Consider the following 14118-nt stretch of genomic DNA (forward strand, 5'->3'; position numbering starts at 1 on the left):
GTTTGGAAAGGTGGTCATTTTTTTGGAAGAGCCACAGGCTCCTTTCACAAACAGTTGCAGAGCAAAGAGTTAAAGCTCTTTAAATAGCAACTGGGTCCTCAAGTATTATAGAGTCCTGTGAAAATCCCAGGCAGAGACAGGCTGCCAGGCCAGGTGTTCAGCAGACAGGAGCTCTTCAGACCTCAGCAACAGTGGGGATGGCATGAGGAGTGCATGATGTGGGCCAGCATGTAGGATACTGTGGATATGCCGGGCTCTTGTCAATCACTATCAGATCCCTAATTCTATTTAAATATGTTTTTCTGGTGCTTAATTCAAATCCCCAAATCATAAGAGCCCCTAAGATGAAATTGAGGTGTTCAGCATTTCACACTACAGTGTAAAGAACATGCTACACAGCATGTTCAATATGAATTAAAATGTTTGCACTGCTGTATTCTGTTCAGAAATTTTCCTTTAAATGGAGATTTATGGGTATTTCAGTTCCAAGCCAACAGAGCAATATTAACATTCCCATGGGGGGTGTGTGAGTAAAAGTAATCACTAATAACAGTGAGAGAATATCAGAAACAGTCATTCAGGGCAAGTTCTTGCCCTTCCCCCTTGCATCCAGATTTAAATACATCATCCTCTTTAGAGTGGGATTTAAAGGCTATCAATACATCTTGCACCCTAAAGACAAGCCCATACTCTATGTTGGAATTGTCTCCCCCCTTCTTAACACTGTAGCAGTTTCACAACTGGTGACAGGCAACAGGAAAGTTTGAGGACATTCTCTTATTTCACTGTGTAAAACCTGAATTAATAGATCATAGTAAGTTCGTGCAAATTAATCTTTCTCAATTATTCATAAAAAATATACTCAAAAGCAAAATGTTAACAAGATGCTTGCCTGATTTGACACACACCCCTTCATTTTAAAACATTTTGCCTTAATACAAAACGTATGATCCTTTTCACCTCCCAATGAACAAAATATGATAGGAAAAGCAGAACAATGCAGTTGTGCAAGTCAGCATTTTATCTAATGAGCTGCAACAGAAACAGCCAACTGTATTGCAAGCTCAGTCTTCACTGAGAAAACATGGGGTTAGGTTTTTAGACTCTTTTATTATCCATCTGTTGCACTCAGTTATCATTAACTTAGTATTTGTCAAGATCTATTAAGACCAATTAACATGTCAACAAGTATAGATAATACACTTAAATATCCATCTAAAGCCCTTTCATACTTGGTATATTGAGCATGTACAGAAGCCAGCAGCAGAGATAGGCACGTGGCCCTATGGCTTTATTAAAAATAACCTAGAAGAGACATTTATACAAGACAGTATTTGAAATTTGGATTATCAGTCAGTGGAGTAATTCTTACCTTTATGTGGAGACTTATGAAGACAAATGACACAATATAAAGCCAGTGATGATAAGTGCTGTAGTGTTGTTTTAGCCATAACATTCAAGGACTAAGCAAGATGAACCCCCTACAAAAGAAAAAAAAAAAGGGGGGAGGGTGAGTGGAAAAAGCACTTCTATTTTTCCTGGAAAGAGTCTGTGTCTTGCCCTCCACTAAAAGAACTGATCAGTCCAACAAAACATACTCACTCAACTCACAAAAAATCCACAAACCATAGACCCCAAACCCACTGCGATCCTCCACAATCCCAGAATTTAAGAGACTTTGAAATTTCAAATCATGGAGAAATGAATTGAGTAGTAATTTCAATAATATTTTTGTAATCCAGCTAAGTAAGCTTCTAAGCCAGTTCATAACCATGCAATAATATGGTTTATAGTATCAGAACAAACTTAACCAAGATGATAGCTGTTTCTTTTGGATCATTTCCAGGTAAATGAACTATCACTTTGCTTAATAGGAATACATTCTGTTTAAATTTTCTTTAAACACCTCATATCAATCATGTGCTTCCAGTTTTCTTATTTAAGAGGAATAGAGTATATCAACTAAATGCTTGAATGGATCAGCATGATTCCAGCTGTTCTTTTTTTCATTTATAAAGGAATATGTTTCAGCAATTTCAGAAATTATACTGCAAAATATTCCTACAATTCCTTGGATCCATTTAAAAGGCATCACTTCATCCTTTTCAAGATAAAAGTCAAACTCGTTATATCAAATGCATTATTCCCCACTAGCAGATCTCAAATTAAACAATAAAATACATTAAAGAAGCACAAACATTCTTTCACAGAAATACTTTAGTTTAGCCACAGCTTCAAATGCTGTGTGTCAAGTCAAAGTGAACACTCAAACATCCCTGTTCCACAGAATTCTACTTTGTTTAGTATTCTTATACTGCTCATAACTACAGAAACTAAAATTCCAGAAAAGAAAGATTAACAAACCATAAGAACAGCAAGCAAGAGAAAAGGAAAATTATTAGTTTGTAATGAACATTTGACTTTTTTCACCAATTTTTTCAGTGCTATTAGAGCAATTCAAGATTGTGAAAGGAATTACACAGACAAAAGTCTCTGCAAGTTCTCAATTAAATGAAAATCTGATTTTGCTATAAGTACATGACCATCTTGTGACCATCATGAAATGCTTCAGACCATCACCACAGTGTAAGTCACTTGCACAGTTCAGTCCAGCCTAAGAGTAACTAGCTTGAATGTGTTAGTCCTCAAAGGCCTAATACTTAACAGAATATATTTCTATAGTAACATCATGTGAAGGATGAAATACACCAACTGAAAAACATTCCACAGGTCTGAATACTTATGGTATTTGAATCTTTGAATGGAGATTTCTGAGTGAATGAAATAACCCAATTACACCCACCCATGGAGATTTTATTTCCAAGCAGGAAGAATATATTCCAAAAAGAGTAAGAAAATATTCAAGAACACACTGAGCACTTAAAATTTCTACCATATTGGCTGAAATTTTAATCAGATCAACTCGAGATTTTGGTATTTATGCCCAAAACCAAATCCAATTTTACCCATGTTACATCTTCAAAAGTACATAAATTTGTACTTAAACATCTTTGCACTGGGCACCTCTGCTCTACTTATATGCCTATTTAATTGCTTAAAAGTGTCTTTTTTAAGCAATGAAAATGATCAGCAACAATATAAAAGTGAATTCATTTCCCTAACCATAGTTCAGTTTTCTTGTCACATAGTCAATAGACTTGTAATAATTGTAATAGGAAACCTTGCTTGCTTCATTCTTAAGCTTACGTGTTATCTGCTTAGAAAGAGACTTTAAACCTAATGCAAATGCAAGCAAGATAGGAAATACACATCTGCCATCTTTCAGAGCAAGACTTGAGAAAATGTGCTACATAGTTATAAGACTATGAACACCATTAAAACAGAAAGTGGGAAAATACATTTTAATTGAACCTAAATGTATCTAACAAAATAAAGAAAGTCACTTATGACAGAATAAAACCATCAAGACTTACAAGGAGAAAAATGCATAAATAAGAGACCTTAAACCAAAATTCTTTAGAGTGTCCCAAAAAGTATCATTACAAAAGCACTAACCCAGGGTCATCCCTGTGGTAGAGGGGAACGGCTTCCTTAGAAGCATTTGTCTCCCTTTTTATTTTTTAAAGTGGAGACTTCAGAGGCAGTTGTTAAACTGAAAGTATCCCTCTAGGTTTGGGATAAAACTAAAATACAAAATCTTCCTTACTGTAGGGCAATATTATGTTTCCCCCCCTTGCAGACTTATTTCATAAAAATGTCAGCTATTAAGTTAACATTATTTAAAGGACTTTAGGTTGTAGTTACTGAATGCAACCTAAGCTACATCCATAAAGGTCTGACATTGATCCCTGCTTGTATAAAACATGATACAGAGAAGCACTAAATAAATAATCTGTATACTGCTTCCAAAGCATCTCTATTTATCACTGCATTAATGATAAAGATCTGATTTAAAGTGAACCCTAGCGAGGGTCAAATCCGAGCACAAGCTGTAATATGATCTGCAGGAGTGCTGATAACCTGAAACAATATGAAGAAACCCTGTCAGATAAATAAAACAAACCAGTTGTCCATTAAACAGCTCAGAGGCCAACAAAACCAAATGAGGATAGAACTTTTTTCTTTTTTTTTAAATTTGTTTTCAGGAAGCGTAGAAAAGCTGCACCTGAAGATCAAGCTGGCCTGCTGTTCCTGCATGGAACAGCAAAACAGATCTGAAAAATGACAGGGACTCATGAGAAACAGTTTAGATGTGTCCTTGCATCTATCAGACATCAAGAATTAACCACTAACCTCTAAATAATCAAAGGCAATTTTCTTCAAGTTAAACATCTAATGTGCACATACCGTATTATAAAGGAAACCTGTGTCTGTTAGGTTTAAATACATTAATTTTTAAAAATCTCATAATACAAATAAAACTCTCTTGATGAAGTGAGGAAAATTCTCACTAATCCTGTCAAAAAAACCCACCCAATGGTTTCGAAGTCTTGTGGAAAAACAGAGGATAATTAATTTGATTAGTGTGTATCATAAATGTGAAAAAAAAAAAAATCTGAAATCTAGGTTGCCTTTTACTGAAGCTCCATCCTGATATGGGATGCCTGCCCAGCATTCCTATAACACAGGGCTCTGTTCAGTTTGGGTTCTAATGTCATTTGCACTGGGGCCATCAGCCAAAACAACAAATGGCTCAGGACTGAAATTCAGGAAATTCCCATTCCACACTCATCCTGCTGTCCTAAAAACTTTGTTATGCTTAAGCATGTGAAACTAAACAGCTAAATTTTGATAGTTTATAATTTTTTGTTTGTATTACAGTAAATAAGCAACATGGCATCACTTCAGGCAGGGTTTGGACAAACGAGTACTCTTCTGGCCTGAAGACCACACAGAGAATATGTCAGGAATGGAAACCATAGCCCAGGCAATTCATCCAGGCCTCCTGCCCATCTTAACTTTTAAGGGGCTCTGAATTGCTGGTTACTAGCTTTTCCCAACATTCAAGCTACTTTTAATTGCTTATTTAAATGATGATGAGTTTAAACAAACAACCTATTTTTTACAGCGGATTTTTTTTTAACTGATTATGAATCTAATACACAAGCCACAGTGGTAACAGATAACATTTTTGCTGGATAGTCTCAAACAAGCTGAGATCACAATTTAAAAGAAGCAGTAATAGTAGTTACAGCTGAAGAAACTGTAGAGTAAATTTGCAGTAATAGCTCTGTGTAAGCCTTTATTCTACTGGACACTATATGTTGTATTTCTCTAATGCAGAAAACGTTTTCAAATTTTATTCTCTTTATATATACCACAGTCTCTCTATTCTCTGAGCAAGGCTTCTCCTGTCAGTTCTATGCAGCTTCACACATCTAAAGGAAATAAACATTGTGATACTTCTGAAAGATAATAGAGATAGGCTACAAATGCAGAAGAAATATGTATTTGCTAAGCAAAAGTGAATGCATACCTAAACTAGTGAGAATAATAATAACAAGCAGAAAGAGGAAAGAAACCAGGTATCTACATAAAAGAAAATAAATATCAGAAATCATAAAAACTCTGCAGTGAAGAAAGAATTTGGAAAACAAGAAGGTTGTGAGCAATGAAAACCATTTAGAGGTAAAAGCAGGATAGAAAATTGAAAAGGGATTAGAATGCAATGAGGACAAAGATGCATGTTAATAAATGCTTGGAAAACAGAAAACATCTGCTTACATCTATGCTTTTATGTAACTGTCGAGTACATGTTGATTTGGCGGGGGTTTGTTTGTTTTTAATATTGTTTAAATGCTTGCCTGAATATTTGAGCACATGCTATGATGGCCAGGCATGAAAGATGTTTGTGACTCAGTAACAAGATCGATTTCTGAAAAGCTCCAGGTTCTAAGATTCACACTGTTCAGCTATTGAATACAGAAAATCATAGAAATAGAGAAAATCATAGGTAACAGGGATGTGGTAGTAGTAAAGGCAGAATCTTTAGACTGCATCAACCAGAAAATCACCACCAAGAAATAATTCTGGGATGGACTACTTCATTGTGTGGTTTTGCACTTGAAATTTCAAGTAGTTTCAGAACCTTTATAATAAATAAATTTATTTAGGGTATATGTATGGGTTAGACAATAGGTTTACTAAGCACTTACAAAGTGATAATAAATGCACAGCCAATTAGAACACTGTCTAATGAAATCTCCTACCAAAAAGCACATATGTGAGCAGCTGAGCTTTTCTGTGCTACCTAGAAATCTTGGTAAATAGTAAAATGCAGTCAACAGTAAGGTGAAAGAGAGATTCAAAGGAATAGAGGAATGAAAGAGATGCAAGCTAGGCTCATAATTTTCATCTCTGCCACAATTATTAAAAATATCACATACCCTAATGTTTCATTAAAATAACATTTTTAATAAAACTACTGATGTTTTACTTTGTAAAATTGATACCTCCGATATGATTTCTAATTGTTTTTAGAGGTTTAAGCTTCCTTATATTTTTACTGTACCATATTTATGCATTTTCCTAAATTATAAACCTAATGGTTAAGTTAATGGTTCCAATTCACTTTGAACCCTAACCCATTTTCCAGATAGACCCTCTAGGTTATTCAGTCAAGAGGCACAGGCCAGGTATACGGCCAATTAAAATCAAAGACAACTGTGGAACTAAAATTTTGCAGATCACTTCTAATATGTATTTAGGCTGAACACATTGAAACTTCCTGATGATTTTGGAAGCCAAAAGTTTGCATATTGCAGGGCAATTATGTTAACAGTTCTGAACAACTAAATATGACTACAACATCTGATGCAATCCAGAGTACAGTATCTTCTCAGTGCTTAGCACAATAGGGTTGCCTTCACTAAATTCAAAGATGTATCTATGATTTTAAAACTGCAAGCCTTTTGGAGGGTCTTTTCAATTACAGGAGGCAACTATACTAATACAATTAACTTGGGACTCTCTCTGCCTCTACAGCTCCTTTTTCTCTGTTCTACTGAGCATCCATCCACACCAAGAATCCTAAACAATACTGTAGCCTGTTTACTTTGTTGCATGGCTAGCCCTGGTTTTCTCCATCACTTACCACAGCTTCTGTCATACATCTCTCCCATGATTTATGTTTATGATCTTTGTGTAACCAGATCTATGGCTTGCAGCAAAACTTTAGTCTGCAGATAGACTTTAGGAGTATGCAAGACTTCAAAGCACTTGTCAATTCCATTTCCTGCTGATAGAGCAGGCCCACATTGCCTGATACTTTTATTAAAAAATCATTTATTACTTCACCATTACTATGAATCCAGTAATTACACTGTACTAAAAAAGTAGTTGTCTTTCCTCATTTCTCTTCCCCTTCTCTCTTGGAAAACACATGCCTACATCTCCTGCTTCCTGGGAATGCCCTGATTATCTGGTTGTGGTGTATAGCTATAGCTCCACCTCCACTGGCAGATTTTGGTGCCTTCTCCAGTAAATGTTGATTTTGATTAACTAGAAGAGGGTCCCGTATCTCCAGCCCAAGGCACACCTTGGAGGTAAAAGATACAGGTTCAAATCTACCAAAATAAAAGTAATCTGAGCTTCCAAATTATAAGAAAATGCAACTACACAAAGAATTATTAGAAATAGTAATTAGGGCAAATTAGTTTTGGACTACTGAATCTATGTTTTCCAGTTACTGTAACATTCAAATAAATTCTAACAGCTCTGTCACTAAGCCAGCTGATCTCCGCATCTCTCACAGAGGCTGCATACCATTCTTGTTTTACTGTTGTAATACTTGTGGTAAAAAGGAATTGAAATCATTAACCACCTAAAATAAATGTTGAATAATTTTAATCAAAGAGAACAGAGCCTTGTTTTCCACACAGCCCCAAATCCGACCTGCTGACATTTACAAAAAAAGCTACTCTGTATTTTCTGCACTGACAAGAAATCCCATGTGTTCATACTGTGTCACACTACAAAAGTAAGTCAGCCATGGATTAACTTCCATATGTTCTTTTAATTGATTTAGCAAATATACGTAAGATAAAGATACTTAGATGGTATTGTAAAGAGAACAGACTAAGACCTGGTAACCTTCTGCACCTTCCCAGTACAGACCTTTGTGGGCATTTCTTGTGAAAGGAGCAGTCTTTACAAAGGATACACAGGAATTTAAGGGTGATGATACACTAGAAAGGGAGTTTTCAATTTAAATTCTTCTATAAAATTAGTATCACAGCCATACAACTTTGAAAATGCTTCCATAGTTGCTCTCTTTAAATTGAAATAATGCTAGCAGTATATTTCCAAGCTTAATTCCTATGATTTCACTTCTATGTGGATTTATAATACATTTTAATCTCTCAAAGAACACACTCTTTAGAGCTGAAACCAGCTTTTTAGGCACCCTCGAGAACTAGAAGCCTTTAAAAGAATATTTTACTGTCCCTCTGCAGACATGATCACACCCAGACTGACTTAGTTTTCTGTTTTAATCTCTGAATAGATGCAGGCGTTTGTTTCTTTTTGGTCATAACACATTACATGCTGAGACAGTGACGATCTGTGGGAATTTAGTAACCCGTTAGAATTCGACATTTTTTAAGAGAGAAAATGTCAGCTGTGGTCAACTTCCTACCCTTTTATGGGTGACTTTTATTATTCACTCCTGCCTCTTACTGCCTTCACCTCAAGCAAATGTTCAAACTTCTATTCAAATTGCAGAAGCTAACTTCCTCTGCAGAGAATAATACAGATTCAAAGGAGGACAAGTGTTGTTTATTAGCAATTACCAAGAAAGTCCTTCCTGTAATTAACCTCAGCTTCATGGACACTACTATTTGCACTTCAGCTATCTCATAAACAGGGGCTACATTTCCATTATAGTTAGGGAAGCTGAGTCACTGCAGAAGAATGCTTATCTCCAGTCACTTTTAACTTGCTTTTGTCTGCATGAGATATTAGTCACTGGTACCTACAGGATGACAAGAATGTCTGGATTTGGGCTTCTTTTTAAAACCCTCTTTCCTTTTCCTCTTCATATATTCAAGAATGCAGCAGTAACAGCACCAGGGCTGAGAGGTATATAAAATTCTCTTTTCATTTAAATGTACACTTTGCCTGTATGATCACTGAATCATAACCAAGAAGAATTCCAGATTCTGCCCAGCTAATGGGAGGTCTAAGACTGAATAACCCAACATTTGCTCTGTAGGCCATAAAAAGACAATAGCAAAGGATTTGTTTTAACATTTTGCAAGCTCTCAAAGAGAGCAGAGCTACAAATCAGTGCAGTGATGTATGCCTTTTGCCTGACAAAAAACCCTAAACAGACCCCTACTTCATTCAAAAAACACAATAAAATATTAAAATACCACCACAATGCACATTCCTAGATATTTGTTTTGTACTTTCCTTTTTATTATTTAACACCAAGACATTAGGAGATGTTAAAGAAAACACTTACCATACCAGAACCTAGAAGTATATCTCAATTCCTTGAAACTAAAAATTCAGTAGCCCCTCATGACCTAATCCTGCAAAAATGCATGCAGGCAGAATTTCCATATCCCATTACTAATTTTAACAAGAGACAATCCACATGGAACTACCTGCAGATATGCACCACCAGACTGGGTCCTTCTGAAGCATATTCAGGAATAGATTTACATGTTTTACAGAAATAGAATGAGTACAGTGTCAAGTTAAAGCTTTACTAGTAATACAGCATTAAACAACAAAGCTGTGATACTTGCAATCTGACTGTAGCCTAAATTAAAATCTGATTTAAAGGGCATAGCATTTACCTTCTTTGCTTATTTAGCTATAGAACTATCAAGCAGAACTCACAGGAAAATAAAAGCACTAATTAAGACTAACTGGGACTTGAAATTCTTCCCATACATACTCACTCCTTTGAGTAATTTCACTTTACATTCCCAAGTGCTAATTCCAGAGAGTTAAAGCAAAGCCTGCAGAAATCTGTATTAACTGTGAAGTCAGAGATGAGAATATTCCTTTACTTCAGCTGTACGTTTAGTGGGCATTTGGTATTTTATTGTTATTTTACTCTTGTGAGATATGCTAGTTAACAGCAAGACGGAAAAGTAGACCTAGGTTATTGCATTCAATACATCTACATTTGTACATCCAGTCCACTAAAATGGTAAGTTTTAGGAAAAAAACCAAACACCACCCTTGTTTTCTTTTTCTTTAAGCATTTTTGTATGCTGTTCATACAGATTACATTTGAGCAAAACAAGGTTGAGTGCCATTCTCTTGAGTTTTCTTTTCAATGTATACAGTGAACCAACTGCAGACATAAATTGCATACAAGCTGGGTTTTTTCTTCCCCAGTGGGAGTGGCAAGTGGAATCTGGACCTTTGCCACATGAGTTGTGCAATTCAGATCACAGGACTTATAGAGGCAGGATGGTCAGTGCACCAGCATACTAATGCACCTGAGTACCAGACTGGCCCTTGTTAGTCTTTTATAAATCAAAGTGAAACTGCAGTTTAATGTCAGAAAGTACCACTCCAACTAATTTTTATGATTGAAACATAACTTCCAGGCACACCATCTGCATCTAAAGGACAGTTTTGTAAACTCATTGGTAGGGGTTTAGCTGCTCTAAATGTAGCATTTAACTTGAAGTTCTCAAACAACATAATAGAAAGAGGACAAACACTTTCCATCTTTTTTTTTTTTTTTTTTTTTTTTTTTTCCCTGTAGCCCAAGAGTATAAAACTCTATGGTTTTTGGTTGTGTACAGCATAAAAATAATGTTACATTAAGGAAAAAAATCAAGTGACAAAGCATTCACATTTGAAAATGCTCCTGTGGTAAACTACATTTCAGAGAGAAAGGAAACATTTAAGATGTGTTATTAGTTTTGAAAATCTTATTTTGCATGGGCATTAAGAGTAGGAACAACTTTTTCAGCTTGAGGCTACTGACAGGGATTACATGGCACAGGCTCTGTAAACTTTCCCTTTTTTCTAGCTTTTAAATCATACTTTTTAACAACATACATTATAACAAAATGGTACTTTGCTCTGTCAACAAGTTGTGAGGTCACTTGCTCAACCTTTTTCCTCTCATTCCCTCTGCTGTTCCTCTTCTTGGTCCTGTTTAATTTTTTGCATTTCCTGATTTTTATCTTGGGAAAACAAAAGGCAGCTGCCCTAAGTTACATGAAACAGCAAAGTGACTCTGCTAGTTAGTGATTTGCAGGTTCTAACAGTGAGTTGTGTGAAATGAAAAGGGGAGTGTCATGTTGCAAAAACTCTTTTCTCTCCCCTTTCTACAGCCGTATTTCTAATCAGCAGAAGATACATCTTGCTTGGAGTCAACCCCCTTTCTCTCTGCACATTCTTAACCTTCTATCTTATGCATGGATCACTGGTTAGCTTAGAAATGCACAGACACAAAAGGGGGAGCTGACATGTGAGGTTTGATGGCAATAATGGCTGTTTATAAGCCTAATCCATCACATTTAGTGGACACCTCCATTTTTGTCCCTCTGAAAAGGTATAAATAATAAAATGGTATAGCTTCGGCTCAGAGGTGCCTTGGTAAATATTTTAACTATTTACAAGATCACACCAATAACAAAAGAAGCATCTGTACCATCCATACAGAGGCCTCTGAATCATGAGAATAGTACCCAGATGGTTCTTACAATTGATCAACAATAAAATGTCTTCACGACAGAGTTTTTGTGACATCAGTGATATTTTTATATGCCACTGTTCAGTACCTCAAATTTGCATTCTTTTTCCCAAGAACATCTTGGTAAATATTCTTTCTCAAGAAAGAAAGAGGAAAACTTATCAGTAAAGGATCCACACATATGGTAGATCCAGCTGCAATCCTCATTCTCTCCAAATAATCAAGGATCCAGATTACTTATGTTTCTCTTCAAGACAGATATTATCTGGAATACATCAAGGTTTGCACTGTGTCCAAGCCTGTGATAAACTCAGGCTGGTATTGGCTACATGGGCAGTAGCAGTTGATAGTTTTTCTTTGATTTTACACTACTTGTGTCAGTATCACATCCAAAAGCAGAACAGCATACACAGTGACAAACCATAAGATAGGAAATTCAGTAGTCACAAAATGAATGTGATGGGAATCCTATTGAAGATGTGACAAGTCAGCTCTGGGGACAAAGCTCTGTTTATTCTCTTTCTACAAAAAGCAAATATTTTGAAGTAGTAGCACATAGGTATAAAGACAGCACTTACTTTTACCTAAGTAGAGGCTTTAGGTGCCAAATCAAAAGCAACAGGATTAAACCAGACAGTTTTAGAAAAGTACTGAATATCTACTTGTTAAATAACCCATGCACTTAAAATGTTTCATACTGAATCATTTGTCTCATTGAATGAGGATTGGTAGCAACTGGTACCAATTTTTAATAAGGTCAGTACCCAGGTTTTGGTTGTTTTCCATCTTATTCACACATATTATAAACTAGACAGTGCTTTGGATAGACTAAAAATTGTACTCAAATCTATAATATTCCTTAAAACTGTGAAGCTTTAGTCATTGAATTAAAAATCCTTCTTAAATGTTACTTCAAATGGCTTGAACTATTTTACAAAGTCTATACACACCAGTACTAAATCTTTTGTCTCTAATTTTTCAAAGCCTTAATAAAGCAATTAAATTCCACCAGGCTAAAAGATACACAAGCACAAACCTATGTAAGAAAATTAACACTGGGTCTAAATAATTATATCCATTCTTTATATGCCTGCACACACACACACTTGCTGACAAATATGGGAAAATGTGAAACAGAAGAATGCTAACAAAGAATAACAATGAAACACATCTTTTTAAAAATAAAACAACTCTCAGATATCGTTTGAACCCCATTCTCCTTCTCACAGTTAAACAAAATAGTGTAGAAGCAAAGCAATTCAGAAGCATTCCTGAATATCAATGCTACCCCAATTCCAAAATTTGGTCAATAAAATTAACAGCCGTCCTTTGAATGGAATATCACACCTCTAAATGAGTTCAAGCTGGTGCTGTTATTGTCCAGTGGAATGTGAGATTTACATTTCACAGCTCCTCACCAAAGTAATGAATGAATCTGATCTCGTAAACAAACAATTCCAGTTACATGTTATTTCAGTGGCCCTCCAACAATGTGTGCCTCCACAAAGAAAAATATTTATCGTGTTTGTGTTCAGCTCCAGTTCTAAATGGGACCGTAATAAAATGACACCATAAAAAACATTTTCACAGCTGAGTTTGCAATTTAATAAACAGATGCAAACAGCAGCCCTTGGAGATCAACAGTTAAAAAATAAATTATGTAGAAGACTCCCCACATCACAATGGGAACGATTGGAATGGCCTCCAGCCATGTGTAGCAGTCACAAGGTGTGTGTCCTTGGACTTTTCACAGGCATCAGCCTTTGAAGTATGTTATCATGACATCAGTGCAAAGCACTCAGATGATTTCAAGGAAAGGCCCGAGATTACCTGCCTTGTTTCCATGGTCCTAAATATTAAACAATTATTCTGCAAGCACAGAATTATTTTCAGCACAGAATACTTGTACTGCACTGCCCTAATAACAATTACTAATCCATTCAGTTCCTTACTCTCCATTGCTCTGCAAAAAAGTCATAAATGTTTTTTTTTAAAAAAGCCCAAAACTCCAGATCTTAAAAACAACAATTTGAGACACTGTTGGATTTAATTTGGAGTTTTTAGAAGTGCACACAAGTAGCATAGTTCTAGGGGCATTCGTTGAAGTCAGCAGGAACTTTCCCCTCAACCTAAGTGAGAACAGTTAATCTGAGTTCTTGAGAGCCAAAGCTTCCAAATAATACACTAACCTATGGGTGATTGTGCACGCTACTTGGTTTTAATTGTATTTTCAGTCATTGAAGACATGCATTAGAGTACCATGATTGGCCAGAGATTTCACAGGAGCTCAGTTCACTAATTAAACCTACTCTTCTCAGCAACTTTAGATATTGGTATTATCTAGAGTAAAATGATACCACATTAGATCAATAGCACTACAGTGGGAAGGATATAGACAAAGATGAAATTTAACAACTGTTAAATTCTTTCTGGATTGCAGTCAGGTTGTGTGATTCTTGGGGTTTGTCCCTTGATTGTGGATATAATTC

At 35.8% G+C, this 14118-nt stretch overlaps 1 long non-coding RNA gene across 1 annotated transcript in view; it reads right to left on the reverse strand.

The window, feature by feature from the left end:
* LOC139801884 (uncharacterized) overlaps positions 1-14118 on the reverse strand; it is a 421250-nt gene that overhangs the window by 42265 nt on the left and 364867 nt on the right. The window contains exon 5 of the long non-coding RNA XR_011728379.1: positions 1373-1481. This is a non-coding gene — a long non-coding RNA (uncharacterized lncRNA). The remainder of the gene's footprint in view (positions 1-1372; positions 1482-14118) is intronic.

This window comes from Heliangelus exortis, chromosome 13 (assembly GCF_036169615.1).
Source record: "Heliangelus exortis chromosome 13, bHelExo1.hap1, whole genome shotgun sequence".
NCBI lineage: Eukaryota > Metazoa > Chordata > Aves > Apodiformes > Trochilidae > Heliangelus > Heliangelus exortis.